Below are 19,115 nucleotides of genomic sequence, written 5' to 3' on the forward strand. Positions count from 1 at the left end.
ACAGATAGCCCAACGACAAAATTTTGCGATAAGGATGGCTATGATGTGCTACCCTATTACATGGTAAGCCTTATACTAGGAGAAGATGAGAATGTAGAACCAACAGCACAAGAAGAGCTTTATAACACCTATGAGCATCTAGAAGTAAATATGATTTTGCCAATCAGCACCCTAGACGCCAGGAACGCTATAGAAAAAAACGAGCAGAAAACAAAATGAAAGAGAACCTGATGCCCAGGATAAAAGATAAAACTCACTATCTAATGCTTGTCAAAGCAGAGGATTGTGTAAAAGACCAAATATCATGAAGATTCTCGCGAGTGTGAAGGGAACGAACGTAAGAGGAAATAAAACAAGTACGGAAAGCTAAAACAGACACAAAATCAAAAAAATCTCAAAAATCAAAACAAGAAACAACAAAATAACCGTGGACCAAGTTGGAGCGTAAAAAGAAATATCAAGAACTAAAACGGTCTTTACGAGAGGTATGGACAACTGAGGAAGAAAGTGATGGTAAGGAGGAGTCAGAAAAAGGAAACATGAATGTACCATCACACTATCGAAAATTCACCATCCAGGACCGAAAAATCGTAATGACACCACCAGTCAGGGAAAGAACAAACCAGGAATCCTACTATGGGTTGGAAAATGCAAAACGGATAGACCTCGCTGAACCAGGAGAAAAGCCTCAGCCGGTCTATATCGCAACTGATTTAGAGCCTGAAGAAAACGAACAGCTAACACAACTTCTCAAGAAGTATAAAGATGTGTTTGCATGGTCCTACAAAGACCTCAAAGGAGTTGATCCATCGATATGCCAACATACAATTCCTTTGAAATCAGATGCCAAACCTAGCAAACAACGTCCTTATACATATAATGACACATTTGCTAAACGAATCAAAGAGGAGATTGACAAGATGATGGATACTGAATTCATCTATGAAATCGAGCATACAGATTGGGTGTCACCCATTGTGGTTGTCCCCAAAAAGAACGGAAGGCTGCGAGTGTGTGTAAACCTCAAAAAGGTAAATGTAGCCACCATAAGGGATAATTATCCCTTGTCGATCACAGAACATGTACTTGAGAGGGTGGCCGGGAAATGGGCTTATTCCTTTCTTGATGGGTTTTTAGGGCATAACCAATTGGCAATTGCAATAGAGGATCGACACAAAACAACGTTTGCCACAGAATGGAGAATATATGCGTATAGAGTTATGCCTTTTGGCTTAACTAATGCCCCAGCTACCTTTCAAAGGTTAATAACTCATGCATTCAAAGAGTACCTTAGAATATTCTTAGAAATATACATGGATGATCTTTGTGTACACTCTCTTCTACGAGAAGAACATATTGACCATTTACAAAAGGTATTTGAGAAATATAGAACATATCGAATCTGTCTTAAGCCAGAAAAGTGCATTTTTATGGTTAGGCAAGGCCGCATCTTAGGACACATTGTCTTAAGAAATGGCATAACCACTGACCTAGATAAAATCAAAGTCATAGTAGACCTACCCAGGCCAACTAATGCGAAACAAGTGCAATCCTTCATGGGACACTGCGGATATTATCGAAGATTCATATATATGTATGCAGTCATTGCACAACCTATGTATCGTTTGTTAGTCAGTTTTGACTGGACTGAGGAGTGTGAAACTTCATTCCAAAAGCTGAAGGAAAACTTGTATCAACACATGTACTTAAGGCACCAGATTGGGAAAAGATATTCCATGTTCACATTGATGCTTCTGCATATGCAATCGGGAGTATTCTGGCTCAACCTGGAGACGGAACAATGGATTTTCCAATTTGTTATGCAAGTCGACAATTAAACAATGCAGAAAAGAACTACACAACCACTGAAAGAGAGGGGTTAGGAATGATTTATGTTGTAAAGCAATTTCGGCATTATTTGCTCGCAAACAAATTTGTGTTCTTCACAGATCATCAAGCTCTTTTGTATCTGGTAAATAAACCATGCAATACTGGGAGAATTGTACGCTGGTTTGTTATATTGCTAGAGTTTGATTTCACAGTGGTGGTCAAAAAGGGTAAAACTCATCTACGGGCGGATCATCTTTCGACGTTACAGAACGGGGAAGCTCCTAAAGGAGTAGATGATGACATACCTGATCCGTATCTTTTCAATATTGAAATGATACCCAAATGGTCTCAGGAAATTGTTAGCATTCTTTCCTTTGGAGGTAGGTTTGATAACAAGGAAGACAAATCCAAATAGCAAACAATTCGACAAACAAAAAACTTCCAGTTGATTGCAGGATGGCTGTATCATTTAGGATCGGACTAGATTCTACGATTATGTATAAATCCGGAGGAATTCGAGTGTTATCTTGAAGAAGCACACGTCCAGGATTGTGCGTTTCATTGTTCAACAATGAAAACACACCAGAGACTGAAGCAATTAGGGGTTTATTGGCCAACTATGTATGCTGACACACATGCTTATTTTAACAATTGTACTATATGTAGTACCAAACAACCAGTGGATCACGCGACATTGTTTCAGGTAAACATTGCACCTGCATGGAGTCAATATATCATTGATTTCTTAACCACAAGAACATTTCCTAAAAACATAACAAGAGCATGGAAAAGGGCTATAGAGTTGGAGGCTCGCGACTATAATTTAATTGGGAACCAACTCTATAAGTGAGGAAAGGACAATCAACTTAGAATGTGTGCAAGTGAAAGTGAATACCTGTTGATTCTAGAACATGCACATGGAGACATAAGTGGAGGACATTTTTCAGGCGATAAGACGGCAAAAATTGTCTTAACCGCAGGAATATGGTGGCCTACATTGCATATGGATGCTGAGGAGTTTAAAAAGCATTGTGACGCATGTCAGTGCACCAAGGTGCCGATAAAGAGAGATGAGATGCCACTACGGCCAATGATGGGAGCAAGGGAATTTGCAAAATGGGGCATTGATTTTGTGGGGCCTATTTCACCCCCTGCATATTGCATCCATACCCAATATATCATTGTGGCTACTGACTATCTCACAAAATGGACGGAAGCCAAGGCAACACAAAAAGCAGACGCAAGAACCACTGCATAATTTCTATATGAAAATTTCATTGTACAATACGGGTTACCAATAGAATTGTCAGTGACCAAGGAACACATTTTCTTAATGAAGTCATTGAATATCTGCTAGAGGAATTCATGGTCATACATAGAAAATCTGCTCCATATAATCCCACAGGCAAATGGACAAGTCGAGGCCACAAATAAAACATTGTGCACTGTTTTGACTAAAATTGTATCAGAGTCAAGAACAGATTGGGATCAACAGTTACACTCAACACTATGGACATACACGGTAGCTTACAAAACGTCGATAGGAATAACACCGTACAACATGGTGTTTGGCCTAAATGCTATATTACCCATAGAGTTTTTAATTCCAACTCTACGAGTAGTGAAACGCTTAGAATGGACAGGGCATGAGCTCTCTTCAAGAATAGATGATCTTGAAAAGCTAGATGAACTTCTCTTACGAGCTGTAGCTTCGATCTATGCTAAAAAGAGAAGACAAAAGGAATTTTTTGACAAACGTGTGTGCACGAAAGAGTTCAAAACAGGTGATTATGTACTTGTTTATACCTTGAAGCAACATGCCAAGAAACTTAAAAAGCGAGGGATGGGACCCTTTGTGATTACTGATCTATCACAAAGCGGAGCTGTCAAGCTTGCTACATTAGCAGGGGAAGAAATGCCAAATTGGATTAGTGGGTGTCGATTAAAGAAATATCATTTACCACTAACACAGGATATGCTTCAACAAATCCATCAAGAAAAACAAAGGATGAAGGAGAAACAAAGGGTACGAAATGAAGCCCAGCAGAAGCAAAAGAACGCATTGCAAAAAGAAGGCTTCTACGACAACAACAACAATGTGGATCACTGTTGCGAATAAATGCCATTCAACTAACGAATTTTGATGAAAACACAGTGGAGCCAATAATTGCAGTCAAAGTGGGTAGCAATCAAGTTGAATCGACGGCATTGCTTGATTCTGGAGCTCAAGCAAATCTAATATCTTACAGATTATACAAACAGCTCAAGCCCAAAGGTCAACTACATCCTACTCCACAAGTACTGGAAAGTAGTACATCCCATTCGCTGAAAACATTGGGATGGATTATATTGCATGTACAAGTACATCAATATATTTACCCACACAAGTTTTATGTGGTCGAGGATGAAAGCACACAACACCCCATGTTGTTGGGACAACCTTGGCAAAAGGTGTATAATGTGCAGATAGATTGGAATGCGGAAGCAGTCAAGATTCAGCATGCACAAGGACAACAGGTTGTAGCCTTTGCTCAGCAACCACAGCAGAACCAGATGGCAACAATGCAATCACTGGATAAAAGCCAAAAAGGCTGGGTGCCACTAAAGAACAACACGGAGAACAAACGGGGAACTGCCAATCATGTTCACTACAAGCATAAAAAGTCACTGACCGCAGTGAAAAGATCAAGGTTACCAACACGAGAAAAACAAGTGTGGATGCGGAAGGATAGAAATGACATGGCAGACAAACAACAATACAATAGAAGAACTCAACAGAAGCAGACAGTTCAACCAAAAACCAAGAGAATAAAACAGATATGAGAAACTGAGTTTTAACTATCCAAATGACTTGAAAATTGAAAATAAAACTTAAAAGGAACTTGGGAAACCCTGCAAGTACTCACAGTGGCTTTCTGGCTAAAATTTATCATTTAGACATCCTACGCGTAGGATGTCTATTTCATCAGTTTTTGGTGAAACTTGGTATGTTGGTGGTCCTTGGCCTATGCAACATGGCTATATGATTGGAATTGGGTTTGGACATCAAAAAGTGAATTTTTGGGCAGATTGAGGCTTTAGACCCACATATTTGGTAGGATGTCCACAACAGGTGACAAATGATATTCAAATGGGTTGAAATTTGATATATGAGCTTTCTTGCACCATGGTAATGGCTCCCATGAGGTCATTTCTTGCACAGAAGTTCAAAATCATGCTGGAGATATCCTACGCGTAGGATGTCTTTTTCATCAAAATTGCTTGAGATTTGTTCTGTGGGTAGCCCTTGGCATGTGGAACATGGCCCTGCTCTTGGATTTTGATTTGGACAAGATTTGGTGTTGGTAAGACCGTGTGTAGTGTTTTTTGGGCTCAAAAAGTACATCTTGGAGGTGTTGGGGGCCAAAAGAGATGGGAATGGCTTGAAACTTGATATATGAGCTCATGAAGGGGTAATAAAGAGATCTGAAGTTGAAAAATACCATTTGGGGGCCAAAAATGTCATTTAGACATCCTACGCGTAGGATGTCTATTTCATCATTTTTCACTTGTGACCACACAGATAGCTTGGCAATGTGCTCATGAATGTATTGTGCAAGTTTCATTTGATTTGGACAAGTTTTAGTAGGTCTATGGCCCATTATTGCCTCTATGCCCCGACTTTGCATTTTTTGTGTCCAAATGTGATGAAACTTGGTGGCTAGCTTGTACATGCTATTCATAAGCTGTGTGTGATGAGAAATGTTGGAGGTGCTACTGGTGCCTGCCCTGAGCTCGCCTGAGTCCCTTTTAAGCCCTATTTCAACAAAAAAGTCAAATAGATAGAAAGAAACTCCCTGTGTGGATTTCACAGCCTCCAAGCCATGTTCTGACTTCTGGAGTGCTTTTCGGTGCGATGAAATTTCTTGATGTTGGTCTCCATAGCTTCCCGATCCCTTGGGGATCCTTGCCATATGGTTTTTGCCAACTTTGGCTTCACCGGAGCTCCGTTTGGCAATTTGTCACTCTAGAAGCACCCGTGGTTGTGTTTACATGTCGTCGATGATTTGTGGTGGTCTACCACCATAGGACTTGGTTGTTGATGGTCTAGGAAAGCCGCTCATGAAGTTGACATGTAGTTTGGCCGTGAGAGCTATTTGATGCTTTGTGTGTCTGATGCCATTTCTGAAGTTTAGTGCCGCTTCGGGTCATCGTATAGTCATGTGGGCTATATAGACTTGTCGAGCATGTCGAGATGCTCCTACTCATGAGTTTTGGTAGCATTTGGGCGCCTTTCCGCCGATTTCCCATTTTGTGGCCTCTTGCGGGGCTCTAGGAATTAGGGTTTTTCCCGATGGTTTTCTACTGCCTTTGGTCATCCAAAAGTGGTCTCCGATACTAGGGTAAGCTGCCGATGAAGCCTCATTCATTTTAGGTTAGCCGTTAGGTGGTTGCGACTACCTGTAGGTCTCTACTGCTCGCTTTCTGTGTGAACCCTACGCTAGTTTTCGCGACAAAACAACAAACATGCGCGAAAAGCTCAAGGTGGTAAGCCTACCTCTCATGTCTGAAGCCTGTCGGGTAGTCGTGCGCATCGTAGAAGCTATTGGAAGTTCCGTTCGCTCTAGGTGGCAGAAGCTATCTCTCAAAAGTCAATAGTGAAAATGAGCTTAAAATGAAGTGAAAATTTCTTATAATGGGGGTCCCCGAACCACTTTTCATGAAATTTGACATGTGCTCCCAACTTCTTTCGAGATGCGGTTTAGGCTCAAAAATTTCTTGATTTGGACTCCATTTGCCCAGTTTCCGAGAAATTTGATGTTTCGGTCAAAATCTGGCCAAAACACGCTTTCCGCTCCAGTCTCATAATTGCACCCCACTGTACCATAGGTTGTCCTATAGTCACTGATCATCCCCATATTTTTTTGTTTTTCATTACGACCGTTTTTCACCTGCTTTTTGTATTTTTAAAGTTTTTCTGCCGAAAATTAGTAAAATTACAAGGAAAATAGCAAATCAAACCCAAAAAATCCCCAAAAATCATAACAAATAAAAAACATCACCGCAAAATACTATATACACTCACATGCAATTTTTATGGTCGGATTTCTCCGTTTTATCACTATTTTGTCCGAAAAATGGTTATTTTTACTTATATACACACACCTAGGGGCTTGATTTGACGTTTGGCCCCATATACTTATAGATTCATGTTGTATAAGGGCATATGTACTTGGGTTAGTTAAAAAAAATTTTGCAATCAAATGCCAACCCTTTAAAATAGTTTAAAACATGCCCTTTTTTGCTCTTCCCATTGGGTCCGCATTTGAGAATGCCTCTTCCCCTCCTAGACGGAGTCCTCCCAGACGACAAGGTATCACCTCGGTGTATGTGCCGTGCATGGGTTGAAAACTTGTGCTAATGCTTGGCCGTGTAATGTGGCCTTATATGATGCATACTTGGTCAATGCATGGAAAAATTAATGTTGTGCAAGAGGAGGGTATAAGCAAGATGCTTATTGGCATTCGTCGTCGAGGTTTCCTGTTTGTTGTTGATTTGGTCGGCAGATTTTCTTTGCAAATAAAAGTTGTAACTCTACCGCTCGCTGTTTGATCGTCTTTCTTGCAAAAGTCGGTTTTGTTGCCGCCATTGTCGATATGGCCGTAGTTGTCTCCTTGGAGAGAATTGTCTTGGTGGAATTGGCCGTATTCTTTGTCTCTTTTGCTTTCCATTTATAGCTTTGGTTTGGTGGTTTTTGCAGGTTTATTGCTACTTTCGCAGTTGTCATTGTTTTGCTGCTGATTGGCACCCACATGGATCGGTTTGCCGGTTTTCTATGTTGTGTTTGTCTGCATGCTGATCTTGCTTGTACTGAAGGGAGTTCCTGTTGCTTCGGTTTTGGGATCCAAATGCAAGTCGCATTTAAGTTGTTTCTGAGCATTTTCTTTGGAAAACGCTAACTTCGGACTACTGAGTGCAACAGGATCCATGGCAGCCGCAAAATCACCGGCAAAGAAGAAGAGAATGACAATAAAAGACTACTTGGAAGAAGTAGAGCTGTTTGTCATCCCAAAAGGAACTCTGAAGCCAACCAGCACGTGGATTCAAGAGGATTTGCTAGAGGCCAATGACTTGAAGATCTACCAAGGCGTATTCAAAGATCCTGAAGGAAATGCAATAGAGCTACCCATGCTACTAGGGGAGCTCAATGAGTTTGTCAAAAGCAGGATGGGAGAGTACTTGGAGAAGATAGATCTCCATAACTATTTTGAAGCACTGCAGCAGGAATTGACATAAAACGAGTGTGGGAATTTGTAACCACGATCAAAGAAGATGGAGTTGCCAAAGTCATTGATCTGCAGGGCAAGCCAAACACTATAATTGTAATCACAGAAAGAGTGGTGGCAGCAGCACTAGACATCTCCAACAAAGGGGATAGTGTGACAAAGCGCCGAGATGAAGTCAAGGTGTACACCGAAAAGAAGAACAACTACACCTTTGAAGACATTGCAAACCCTAAAGTGGCGGTCATGAGCCAGCTCTACAACCAGTATTTCCACATGTGTACAAAGTGGCCGCAAAAGTACAGAATGCCGCTGGGAGCCATTGCTACCACCTTCACCTGGGCAATGCAAAAGAGCAAGCCGAAGGTGATCAACTATGCTGCCTACATTGTGCCAGGTGAACTGATAACAAAAGTGGTTTATGGAGCATTGCACGCCAAAGGAAACTGGCATGACCCTCCATCATAGAATGACTAGCTAAGGCTCAAGGAAGATAAAGAGGATGAACCGCCCAAAGCACCCAGGGTAGCAACACGTTTGAAGCGCTGGTTAGAGACTGTGCAAGAGGAGCAGCCAGAGTTGAAGAAAGGAAAGAAAGAAACTGCACAAGTACCAAGCAAGGAGACCAAATCTCAGAAAGCGGCACGACTCAAAAGATTAATGGAAAGCTTCAGAGCCGAAAGAGCCCTCAAGGGAGATTTGAGCGAGGTGTGGAAGCCCTCACTAGAGGCCATGTCGGGATCATCTCGAAGGGTGCACAGAGATAGATTTGAAGATTACATCAAGAATTTTGAGATTTTGGATGCTACAACAGAAAATATCCCAAATGTACCATTTACAGAAGCAGAAGTGGATGAAGTACGACGGCAACTGCTAGAAGAGCAGGAAGGCCAAGAGAGAGAGAGAAAGACAAAGGCGGACATGGACTTCAAGAAAAATCCGGCAACTCCACCATCAAGCAGGGAGTCCAGCCCACCGCCATCACCACCTCCTCTTAGCCCTCCACAAACCCAACAAAAGGAGGAGGAACAAGAAGATTTTCAACAAGAAAAGAGCCAAGAGCAAGAACAGAAAGAAGAAGATGAACAGAAAGAGGAAAAGATGGATCCAAAAGAACAAAATTTCAGAACATTCCTTGATCTATTAGCTGCGGGGTATTCACGAGAAGAGGCAGCTACAGTGGCATTTGAGCTGGCAAGCACAAGGCCAAAAGAACAGAAGCCGAGCCTACGGTTAGTGGAACTAAAAGAGATGGCCACTGATACAGTGGACCTACAGCCACCTACCAACGACTGGGACGTGGTGATGCACAAGCTAACCGGGCTCATGGAAAAATCATTGGCCACGGAGAGCGAGATTGCTAATCTCAAAAACACTGAAATTCTTATCAAATCTGAAGTCGACACTCTACAAAAACAAAGCCAAGGGCATATAGAGAAGCAAGCAGAGCTGCAAGCCAGTCTGGCCACGGCATTGCAAAGATGCCAGGAGATGGAACGAGAAAATCAGGCAGTAGATCAAAGACTTCAAAGAGCTTAGGAAGAATACAGAAAACTCAGCAAGTCATTGACAGATGCAAAGAGGGAAAGGGACAACCTAACCCTACAACTTGCTGAAGAATCCAAGGACGTGGAAGGCCCATGAGCTCTTGCAAAGAAGCCAACCCACTTGGCTGAATTACCCGAAGCTGCCAGGCTCGAAGGCAGGCGAGAGAATAAGTGAGCAATACATGGTGAAAACCCTAACGGGCGCCATCAAATTGTTCACTGGCTCGCCTGACCTATTTTACATCATGATGCGAAAGATATGTAAAACACTTCAGTCTTTGAGACCTTCAAATCAGGCCATGCGACAGACAATATCTTCTTCTTTCAAGATACATACAGATGTGCATACGATCTGTCTGGTCAGCCATCCCACGAGGTGATACATGCATTGTATCAAGGATCATGTTTTTACCTTCTTATCACCTCGAGGCCTTCGAAGAAGCCTTCTACACCGGCTTCTTCACAATCAGCACAGATATATTCGGCCCAACACTACTGGCTCAACATGCAAGATATGAGTCACTTCTCAAGATGAGAGATAGCCTACGATGAAGAAGCAGCTCAACAGCCATGTCGGGGACGACATGAACAAGGAGGGGGGGAGTGTTAGAAGTTGGACACACCCTACGGAAAATGACTGCTCGACGGAAGATTATTTTTGGTAATTATTCATTTATTGAGAAAACCCGACTTTTCACCTTTGTAATTATTGGGGCTTGCAGAAGTTTCCATATTGTATCCCATTTTTGACATTTAGATTGAGTAGATGGTTAAAATTGGAACATTAGGGTTTGAGATTGTAAGGTATTTATACCACTTTTTGACCTTAATGAAGAACCTTTTGTCATTTTAAAAAAAGTATTGTCTGTGAGTGAGCGTACTGTGTACGAGAGAGAGAGAGAGTGAGAGTGTCATCTTGACTCTATGCGAGCACCGGTGGTCGGAATCGAGTGCGGAGAAGTGCAGCGTGTTGCCCCCGACAAGAGCTACGCGCCAATACCTACATTGCACGCGTACGGTCTGGTTTTGCGAGCTCGACCTATGAGCTTCATTTGGTGATTCGGTGAGCATACGTTATCCGTTTTCGCATTTCAGCATATCCACACGTTCGCATTGAGTAGAGCTACACATTAGGCACTTTAGTTTTCGAAAACAACGACCTGCAAATTTCGGCCAGACATCCTACGTGATTTTGCACCGGGTGTTTTGGGTGGGGATTTTGGTTCATAGATCTTAGGGAGAGCGACCTATCGGTGTTAGTAGGGTTTCCTTCAAGTTCTGTGGCGTTTCGAGACCGTTTGATGGATATTTGGCTCTTGAAAGCATTGTAGGAAATCTCCTCTTATGCACTCCTGAAGGCTGTAGCTTAGACATTGGGTAGAGACCTCTGTAGGAATTAGTCAAGAGTCGGTCGAGTGTAGATTGACACCCTATGCTTGCTTCCACGCGCCTGCGGGTCGAGCTTCATCCTTAGTTGACAAATCTTGTTAGGTGAGTTCTCGCTGTGCTGACGTCCGTCACGGCGTATCCGCCAACAATTACCTGATGGTAGAAGCCTTGCCGAAGTGCAAGAGGTTGAGTGGTATACTTGCTACGAGGGAAAAAGAAATCGAGAGCTTACGCAAGGCAGAGCAACGAAGAGAACTTAAGGCAAAGGGTCCTTATGTCATTAACCATGCTAGTCAAGTGCTCCTGTATTAGCGATCACTAAGGGTCAATCCATAGAGAGCCACATTGCATCTATTTCAAAGGACACCCCTAGCACCTCAATCCTAGATGGAGCATTCCTAAATGAGAACTGGGAGTACAAACTACAAACAGAAACTCTAACTGTCCTATACACATGTCACACCTATCACTTGGGTTGGTTAGATGTCCTACAATTCACAACGGGTGTTACTAGTGTAGAGGATCAACAACAAAGAGTTTGTGAGATCATCCATAGGGTTATTGAGCTAGGGAGACAGAACAAGGGGATCCACATGCCTTCAACGGGTCTCATGAGATTCTTGGATACAGGGAAGGCTAAACAACCAACCTTATTGGAAATGGAGACTCCCTCAGTAAGTCCGATGGATCCTCCATATTTTGTTTCACCAGGAGTCTCAGTGCAATCTGAGCCCACAAGTAGTAGCTTTACCTTTCCAAGTCTAGCTCATCTTTCCCTTGATGACACCACGGCTACCATGCCTACCCCAATGATGAGCATGCTAAGAAACGCGCCATGGACCTCATTTGTTAGTAAAGCACCGCTACATGGTAGCTCAATGCCTGCAACATTACCTACAAGTGTGTACCAATCGTATACACCTATAGGTCCTTGTACTCATGTAGTTCCTACCCCTCACATTGTTTCAAAAACCTATGCTCCACAACCACAACACCCAAGCACCAGCTAGCATTAGCATGTCACATTCGACGTCTACTATGCCTAGGGCCACACATATGAACTTTGGGCCGCCACATGGCACAACAGCGTACCAAACGTGGAACCCAAGGGCTTCCTATGCGCCAAGCCCAATGCCAATACCTACTCTACATGTAGTCTCTGGAGCGCCTTCACCCACGGTGCCTGCTCCCTTAGGTGACTTGGCAGCATTTGCTCAAACCATCGATCGATCTATTGCTAAGAATATGCGTAACACGCTTGATAGAGAGCCTAGAAGTAAGGCATTACAAATAGCCAAGCTCACACAAAAATTTAGTGGAGACTGGTATGTGAGAAATCATATCAAAGTGTTTGAACAAATATGCGATTCTTTAGGAGAACACAATGACCTACATAAGAGTAATGCTTTAAGCCTAACCTTAAGTGGAGACCGGGATGTGAGAAAGCATATCGAAGTGTTTGAACAAATATGCGATTCTCTAGGAGAACACAATGACCTGCATAAGAGTAATGCTTTAAGCCTAACCTTAAGTGGGAAGGCTGGGGACACACAAAAATTTAGTGGAGACTGGGATGTGAGAAAGCATATCGAAGTGTTTGAACAAATATGCGATTCTCTAGGAGAACACAATGACCTGCATAAGAGTAATGCTTTAAGCCTAACCTTAAGTGGGAAGGATGGGGATTGGTATAGAACCCTAAGGGTGGAAGAAAAAACGATTTACCCTACTCATATGTGTTCTTGAAAGAATACATACGAGAGGGGAGTGCTTTGGGGCATAGCCTCTCAGCTCGAGAAAGCCCAACGAGAGGAAGGAGAATCGGTGAGAGACTTTATTAGTCGCTTGAAGCATTTGAATTCTCGTTGTAATCCAAATGAGCACTTCAATAATAATCAATTGCTTGATAGATTCATTAGGGAATTACAACACGAGGATATCTACAATGGTTTAGTCATTAGAGGTATCACCACTTGGGAAGCAGTCACCACCAATGCGATCCAATTGGAGGATAATTTAATGATTCAAGGAGAAAGAGTGTCTGTTGAGCCTAAATCTACTAGCTCGCAAGCATTGGGGCATCAGCCAATGACCCTAAAGCCTATTGCTAAGGATCCAAAGACATTTGAGATGACTTTAGCAGATCTCACCAAGGCCATTCAAGAGAGTCTTAGAGAAAATCGTGCTCTGCAAAACAATCATATGTATTCAAGAAGGGAGCAACAATGGTGCTCAATATGCTATGGTCCACATAATACCAGTGAATGCTCTACTTTTAGAGTAAAATTCAATGGGAATTGCAATGCCTATGGGAGGTATGGTCATCAAGCTAAGGATTGCATAGTATTTAAGCACGTAATGGCAAATAGACAAACCTTAGCATGGACAAACACACCCCGAGTGCCTGCATTGATGCCGGCCCCACCTCTTGAACAAACGTCACAACACAAGGTCCCTAGGGCCCAAAATGTTGTTCAAACAACACCTAGTGCTAGGACCGCAACCACCACATCCGAGAATCACTTCTGTGAATCAAGTGGGTTGTGAGTCATCTATTGCTTGTTTGGAAGGCTGTGAGAAAGATATAGACCCTAATATTACCTATGGGATTGATGCGCTTGAAGAAAGTCCACAATACTACATGGAGGAATATTGGGGACAAGTCAAACTTGTCTATCAAATAGTGCTCTTGCTACAAGAGGCCAAAATGTCAATTACACTGCCAAGAGACCACCTCTTCAATGCGATGAGTGTGGAGGACCACATCGCGTGGCCGAGTGTCCTATTAGGCTACAAAAGAATGCCACAATAATACAAACCAATCAAGCGATCACGTCTACAATGCCGATACTCATGTGTTATCGATGTGTCATCGATCATTTGATTGCCCAATGTCCAAATAACCCAAATGCACCGAAGATCACGCCATTAAACATGATTGAGGCTACCAAGGAGCCATCACAAAGTACACTTGTGGTACATGTAAATGTACTCACACGATTGATGCTCCAAAAACAAAATTATATTCTTGAAGAAAGAGACACGTCATCAATTTCCCAATCTCAGAAGAAGAAGAAAACACGAAGGAAGAGATCACCAAAAGTGGCGAAGTGAGATCCCAATTCAAAAACCAACATAGGGACTGGTGACGACCCCCTATATATGAACGACACTGAAGAGGACTCTGATTCAGGTGAAACCATGGAGACCAAAATGACCACTAAGAAAGAAACCAACAAGGAAGATCGTCATGAGCCACAATGGCCAGGATCCAAGAAGAAGACAGGAACTTATCCAAACCCTACAAAGGAGATCGAGCGAGTCAAGCAATTAATGAGTTTGGTAGAAGATACCCAAAGGGATCTAGAACCAACACCTAGGCATATCAAGATTACAGACACAATGTTCCCTACCCAACAACAACCTCACCAAGTCCATAGACCCTTAGCCATACCTAGTGTCATCCAAGAAGAAAGTGACTTAAAGTCATGGGAAAGTGGGCGTACTCACTTCTGGTTGGAAATAATGTTTACAGAGGGATTACTTGACCCTATCGAAGAAATGGAGATCCCATCTTTTCCACGTCAAGGGATTGAAGCCCGTTAAATATTTCCAAATTGATGGATTTCATGGCTTCAGAAGTTAGAACCACCATCATGTCCAAACTATATGGAGACCCTAAGCTATTCTTAGCTCTTTGAGCTTTCCTCAATGGAGAACTGAAGGTCGGGCTACCACAATTTAAACAAATGGATGGAGCTAGGGAGATGCCAATAGAGGAGGAACACTTAGATCCACAACCCAACCTAGATGAGAACCCTGTTGTAGAAATACCTGTTAACAAGTTGGGACAATACTTTGAGGGCGATGAATCCAATACAACCATACCAATCACTACCAAGGGATTAATTGTGAAGGGAATCCTTGATGGTGGCGTTGGGGTTAGCATTGTGACTAAAAATTGCTGGGAAACTATGGGAAGACTTCACCTTGGAACCACAACAATAGTAGTAAAGATGGCCAATGGGTCTATTGTTAAACCTATTGGGATGCTAGAAGATCTCAAGATCAAGGTCTTTGAACATAAAATAAGAAATAACTTCATTTATGGATTTCTCCAAGTACACTATGGCATCTGAGATGATCTTAGGACGTCCTTTCATGAGGGAAGCAAAAATGGTGCATGAGTGGTCTAAAAACCATGTCTACTTTACAGTTCCAAGATTCTATCATTCGAGTGGATCTTGTAATTGGTTGAGCACATCCTCTAGAAAACAGGTTTATAATTGATCATAGATCTGACACCACAGTTCACTCGGCCCCATTGCAGTATTGTCACACATGTAAAGCGGACACTGATGGTTGGGGAAGATTCTCCTTATATGGATGTACTGCCTGGGATGACTGAGTCGGATAATGTGGATTGGGTCCACTTAGCAGCAACCATAGATACTTGGGGAAATAGGGGGACGACCTGGGTAACACCTGAGGGGGATGAAATGCCACCACTCGTACCCTTAAATATGCTAGAAGCAATGCATATAGCTTATGATTACCTACAAGATGAAGGTTTGACTCGCATTGGAACCAGTAGCATCTCACAAGACTATGGCCCACACGATTTAGGGCAGAATCATCAATTGAAATTGACTCTGAGGACGAAGAATCTGAGTGCAAATGTGGGGACAAAACATTTAGGGCCCAATGGTACCCTAGATGACAATCTATCCAAGGGAGCAGAAGACACAAGTAGCGAGTCATCTAGTGACTCTTCACTAGAGATCGATCCTAATAAAAAATTACACAAGAAGAGTAAGAGATATAAGAGGCAACGATATCGAGAAAATGTGCGTGCTAGAATAAATGAAACAAAATCTACCGCAAATTGGCTTAATTATATAGGGGCATGTGATGCTCATCGAAAGTTGGTAGATAACTAGGGTGAATACCTTCAAAGCGTTATGTGGTGTAATCCACAACCCATTGACATCGCACATCTAGAGGCTACAAAGAAGCCAAAGTTGATCCAAATACCATAAGGAGACAACAAAATCGAGAGTTAGCTCAACAACAAAAGGAATCAAAAGTGAAATCACAGTCCACAGAACAACAAGACCCCACAGACTGAACATTTCAAATCCTACACCACAGCGGAACGTAAGGTTGTGTATACAAAGGCTCAAAGAAAACCTATCGATGGAAGCAATGGAGTTTATGACGGTCCAATGATACTTAAGGAAATAGATCTAGCAGACCCAGGAGAAGAGTCCAAACCTGTTTTCATTGCCTAAGATCTGACAGAGACTGAGGAGTGTGTACTTAAAGAACTTCTTAAGGAGTTCAGGGATATATTTGCTTGGATATATCATGATATGAAAGGTGTTCCACAACATACAATCCCCATGAATAACATGGCTAAACCAGTTCAGCAACGACTTTACCCAATGAATCCTAAATATGCAAAGATCGTTCAAGAAGAGATTGAAAAGATTGTGAAATGCGGATTTATATATCCTATTGAGCACTCAGAATGGGTTTCTCCGATAGTGATTGTGCCAAAAAAGAATGGGAAACTCAAAGTGTGCATGGATCCCTAGAAGCTCAATGCTGCCACTAGGAGGGACCATTACCCCTTGCCATATGCAGAACATGTGCTTGAAAGAGTTGCAGGGAAGGAAGCTTATAGCTTTTTAGATGGGTACTCTGGCTACAATCAAATCACAATTGCGCTAGAGGACCAAGCTAAAACAGCCTTTATAACCGAATTTGGAGTGTTTGCATTTTGTGTTATGGCCTTTGGCTTAACCAATGCCCCTGCTACCTTTTAAAGATTAATAACACTGCTTTTAGAGAATATTTGAGGGAGTTTTGCGAAGCGTTCTTAGATGATCTTTGTGTTTATTCCTCTTGGAAAGAACATCTATCATACTTATGAAAAGTGTTTGAGAAGTGGAGATTTTATTGCGTCTCCTTAATGAAGTCGCGGAGCGGAGCGTGGGTCGACTCTCTCTCTCTCTCACACACACAGTTTGCTTACACAGTACAGTACGCAGAGATCTGTTAGAAGGGTTATCTCCCAAATCCTTAGTATTCACAAAGAATATGTTAGTATATACAAAGAGTTAGAAGTAAGTGAGTTAGGCGGGCGGCCGGCCATATCCGCATAAGAGGCCACTTGGGCTTTAATCCCAACAACCTCCCACTTAAAGTCCAATGTGGCACTTTAAGTAACTGTAAATCTATGAACATAAATGTACAAAGATTTACATGGCTGCCATCTATCCAATGCCCAATAACTCACGACAATGCACAAAGCCCTCTCCTGGAAGTCCCTTTGTGAGTAGATCAGCAGGATTGTCCTTGGTGTGGATCTTCAGCAGTTGTATCTGCTTGTCTTCAAGTACGTCCCTAATGAAGTGATACTTCACATCAATATGTTTAGTCTTCGAATGGAACACTGGATTCTTTGCCAATTGTATAGCACTTTGACTATCACAATATAACTTTGGCATATCTGCATTGATTCCCAAGTCTGCAACCAATCTACCAAGCCAAATAGCTTCTTTGCATGCCTCATTTGCTGCAACATACTCAGCTTCTGTAGTAGACTGCGTAACACAATCTTGTAATCGAGATCGCCATGATATGGCACCTCCAGCCAATGTAAAGACATAGCCTGATGTAGATCTCCTCTTATCCAAGTCTCCTGCATAATCTGAGTCAGTGTATCCTCTGACACTCAAATCCTGACTACCATAGCATATGCGCATACTCTTTGTATGTTTTAAGTATCTCATGATACCTTTCACTGCCTCCCAATGTTTCTTGCCGGGATTTGACATATATCTGCTAACCACTCCCACTGCAAATGCAATATCCGGACGTGTAGCAATCATTGCATACATCAAACTACCCACTGCAGACGCATATGGAATCTTATCCATTTCAGCCTTTTCTTCCTCAGACACAGGACAATCTTGTTTGCTAAGTTTCACATATGGTGGCAATGGAACACTCAATGCCTTTCCCTTCTCCATATTGAAACGTTGCAAAACCTTGTCAATATACTCTGTTTGAGATAACCAAATCAACTTCTTTGATCTGTCTCTCTCAATGCGCATACCAAGTATATGACTTGCCTCACCCATGTCTTTCATGTCAAACGATTTTGCCATCTTTGACTTCAAAGCTGAAATTTCTTCCAAGTGTTTGCCAGCAATCAACATGTCATCCACATACAAAATAAGGATCAGCCAACTGCCATCCTTAGCCTTCTTTGTATATAGACAGTGATCGAACTCACTACGTTTGTAGCCTTGAGAAAGCATAAACTGGTGGAACTTATGGTACCATGCCCTCGGTGATTGTTTTAAGCCATAAAGACTCTTTAACAACTGGCATACCAAATGTTCCATGCCTTTCTCAACAAACCCTTCTAGCTGCTGCATGTAAATTTCCACATCTAAATCACCATGCAAGAACGCTGTCTTGACATCCATTTGGTGCAACACCAAATCCAATATAGCAACCAATGCAAGAAAGCATCTCAATGTAGTCATCTTGACCACTCGAGAGAAGACTTCATCAAAGTCAATGCCTTGTTCTTGCTTAAAGCCCTTGGCAACAAGCCTTGCTTTGTACTTTGGCTGACTATCATGAGCGGTGATCTTATACCTGTAAACCCATTTACAAGGTAGAGCCTTTTTGCCCTGTGGTAATTTAACCAACTTCCATGTCTGGTTTTTATGCAGAGCTGTCATCTCTGACTGCATGGCCAACTGCCATTTTTTCGAGTCAACCACTTGTAATGCTTCCTTGTAACAAGATGGTTCTCCGCAATCTGTGAGCATGACATAATTTAGAGATGGCACATAACGATCAGGTGGTTTGGAGACACGCTCAGAACGTCTCACCACAATTGATTCTGCCTCTCTAGCCACTATAGGCTGTTCCTGAGCCTTACCATGCTGTCTTGATGTGCTAGCACTAGGTCCATCTTCCCTGAAGACAACTCTTCTGATCTCCTCTGTCTTCTCTGGCTTAGCGTGAAACTTGGCTTCATTGAAATGCACATCATTGCTACGAA

Source organism: Adiantum capillus-veneris, chromosome 20, assembly GCF_014529385.1.
Source record: "Adiantum capillus-veneris isolate H3 chromosome 20, ASM1452938v2, whole genome shotgun sequence".
In the NCBI taxonomy this organism is placed as follows: domain Eukaryota; kingdom Viridiplantae; phylum Streptophyta; class Polypodiopsida; order Polypodiales; family Pteridaceae; genus Adiantum; species Adiantum capillus-veneris.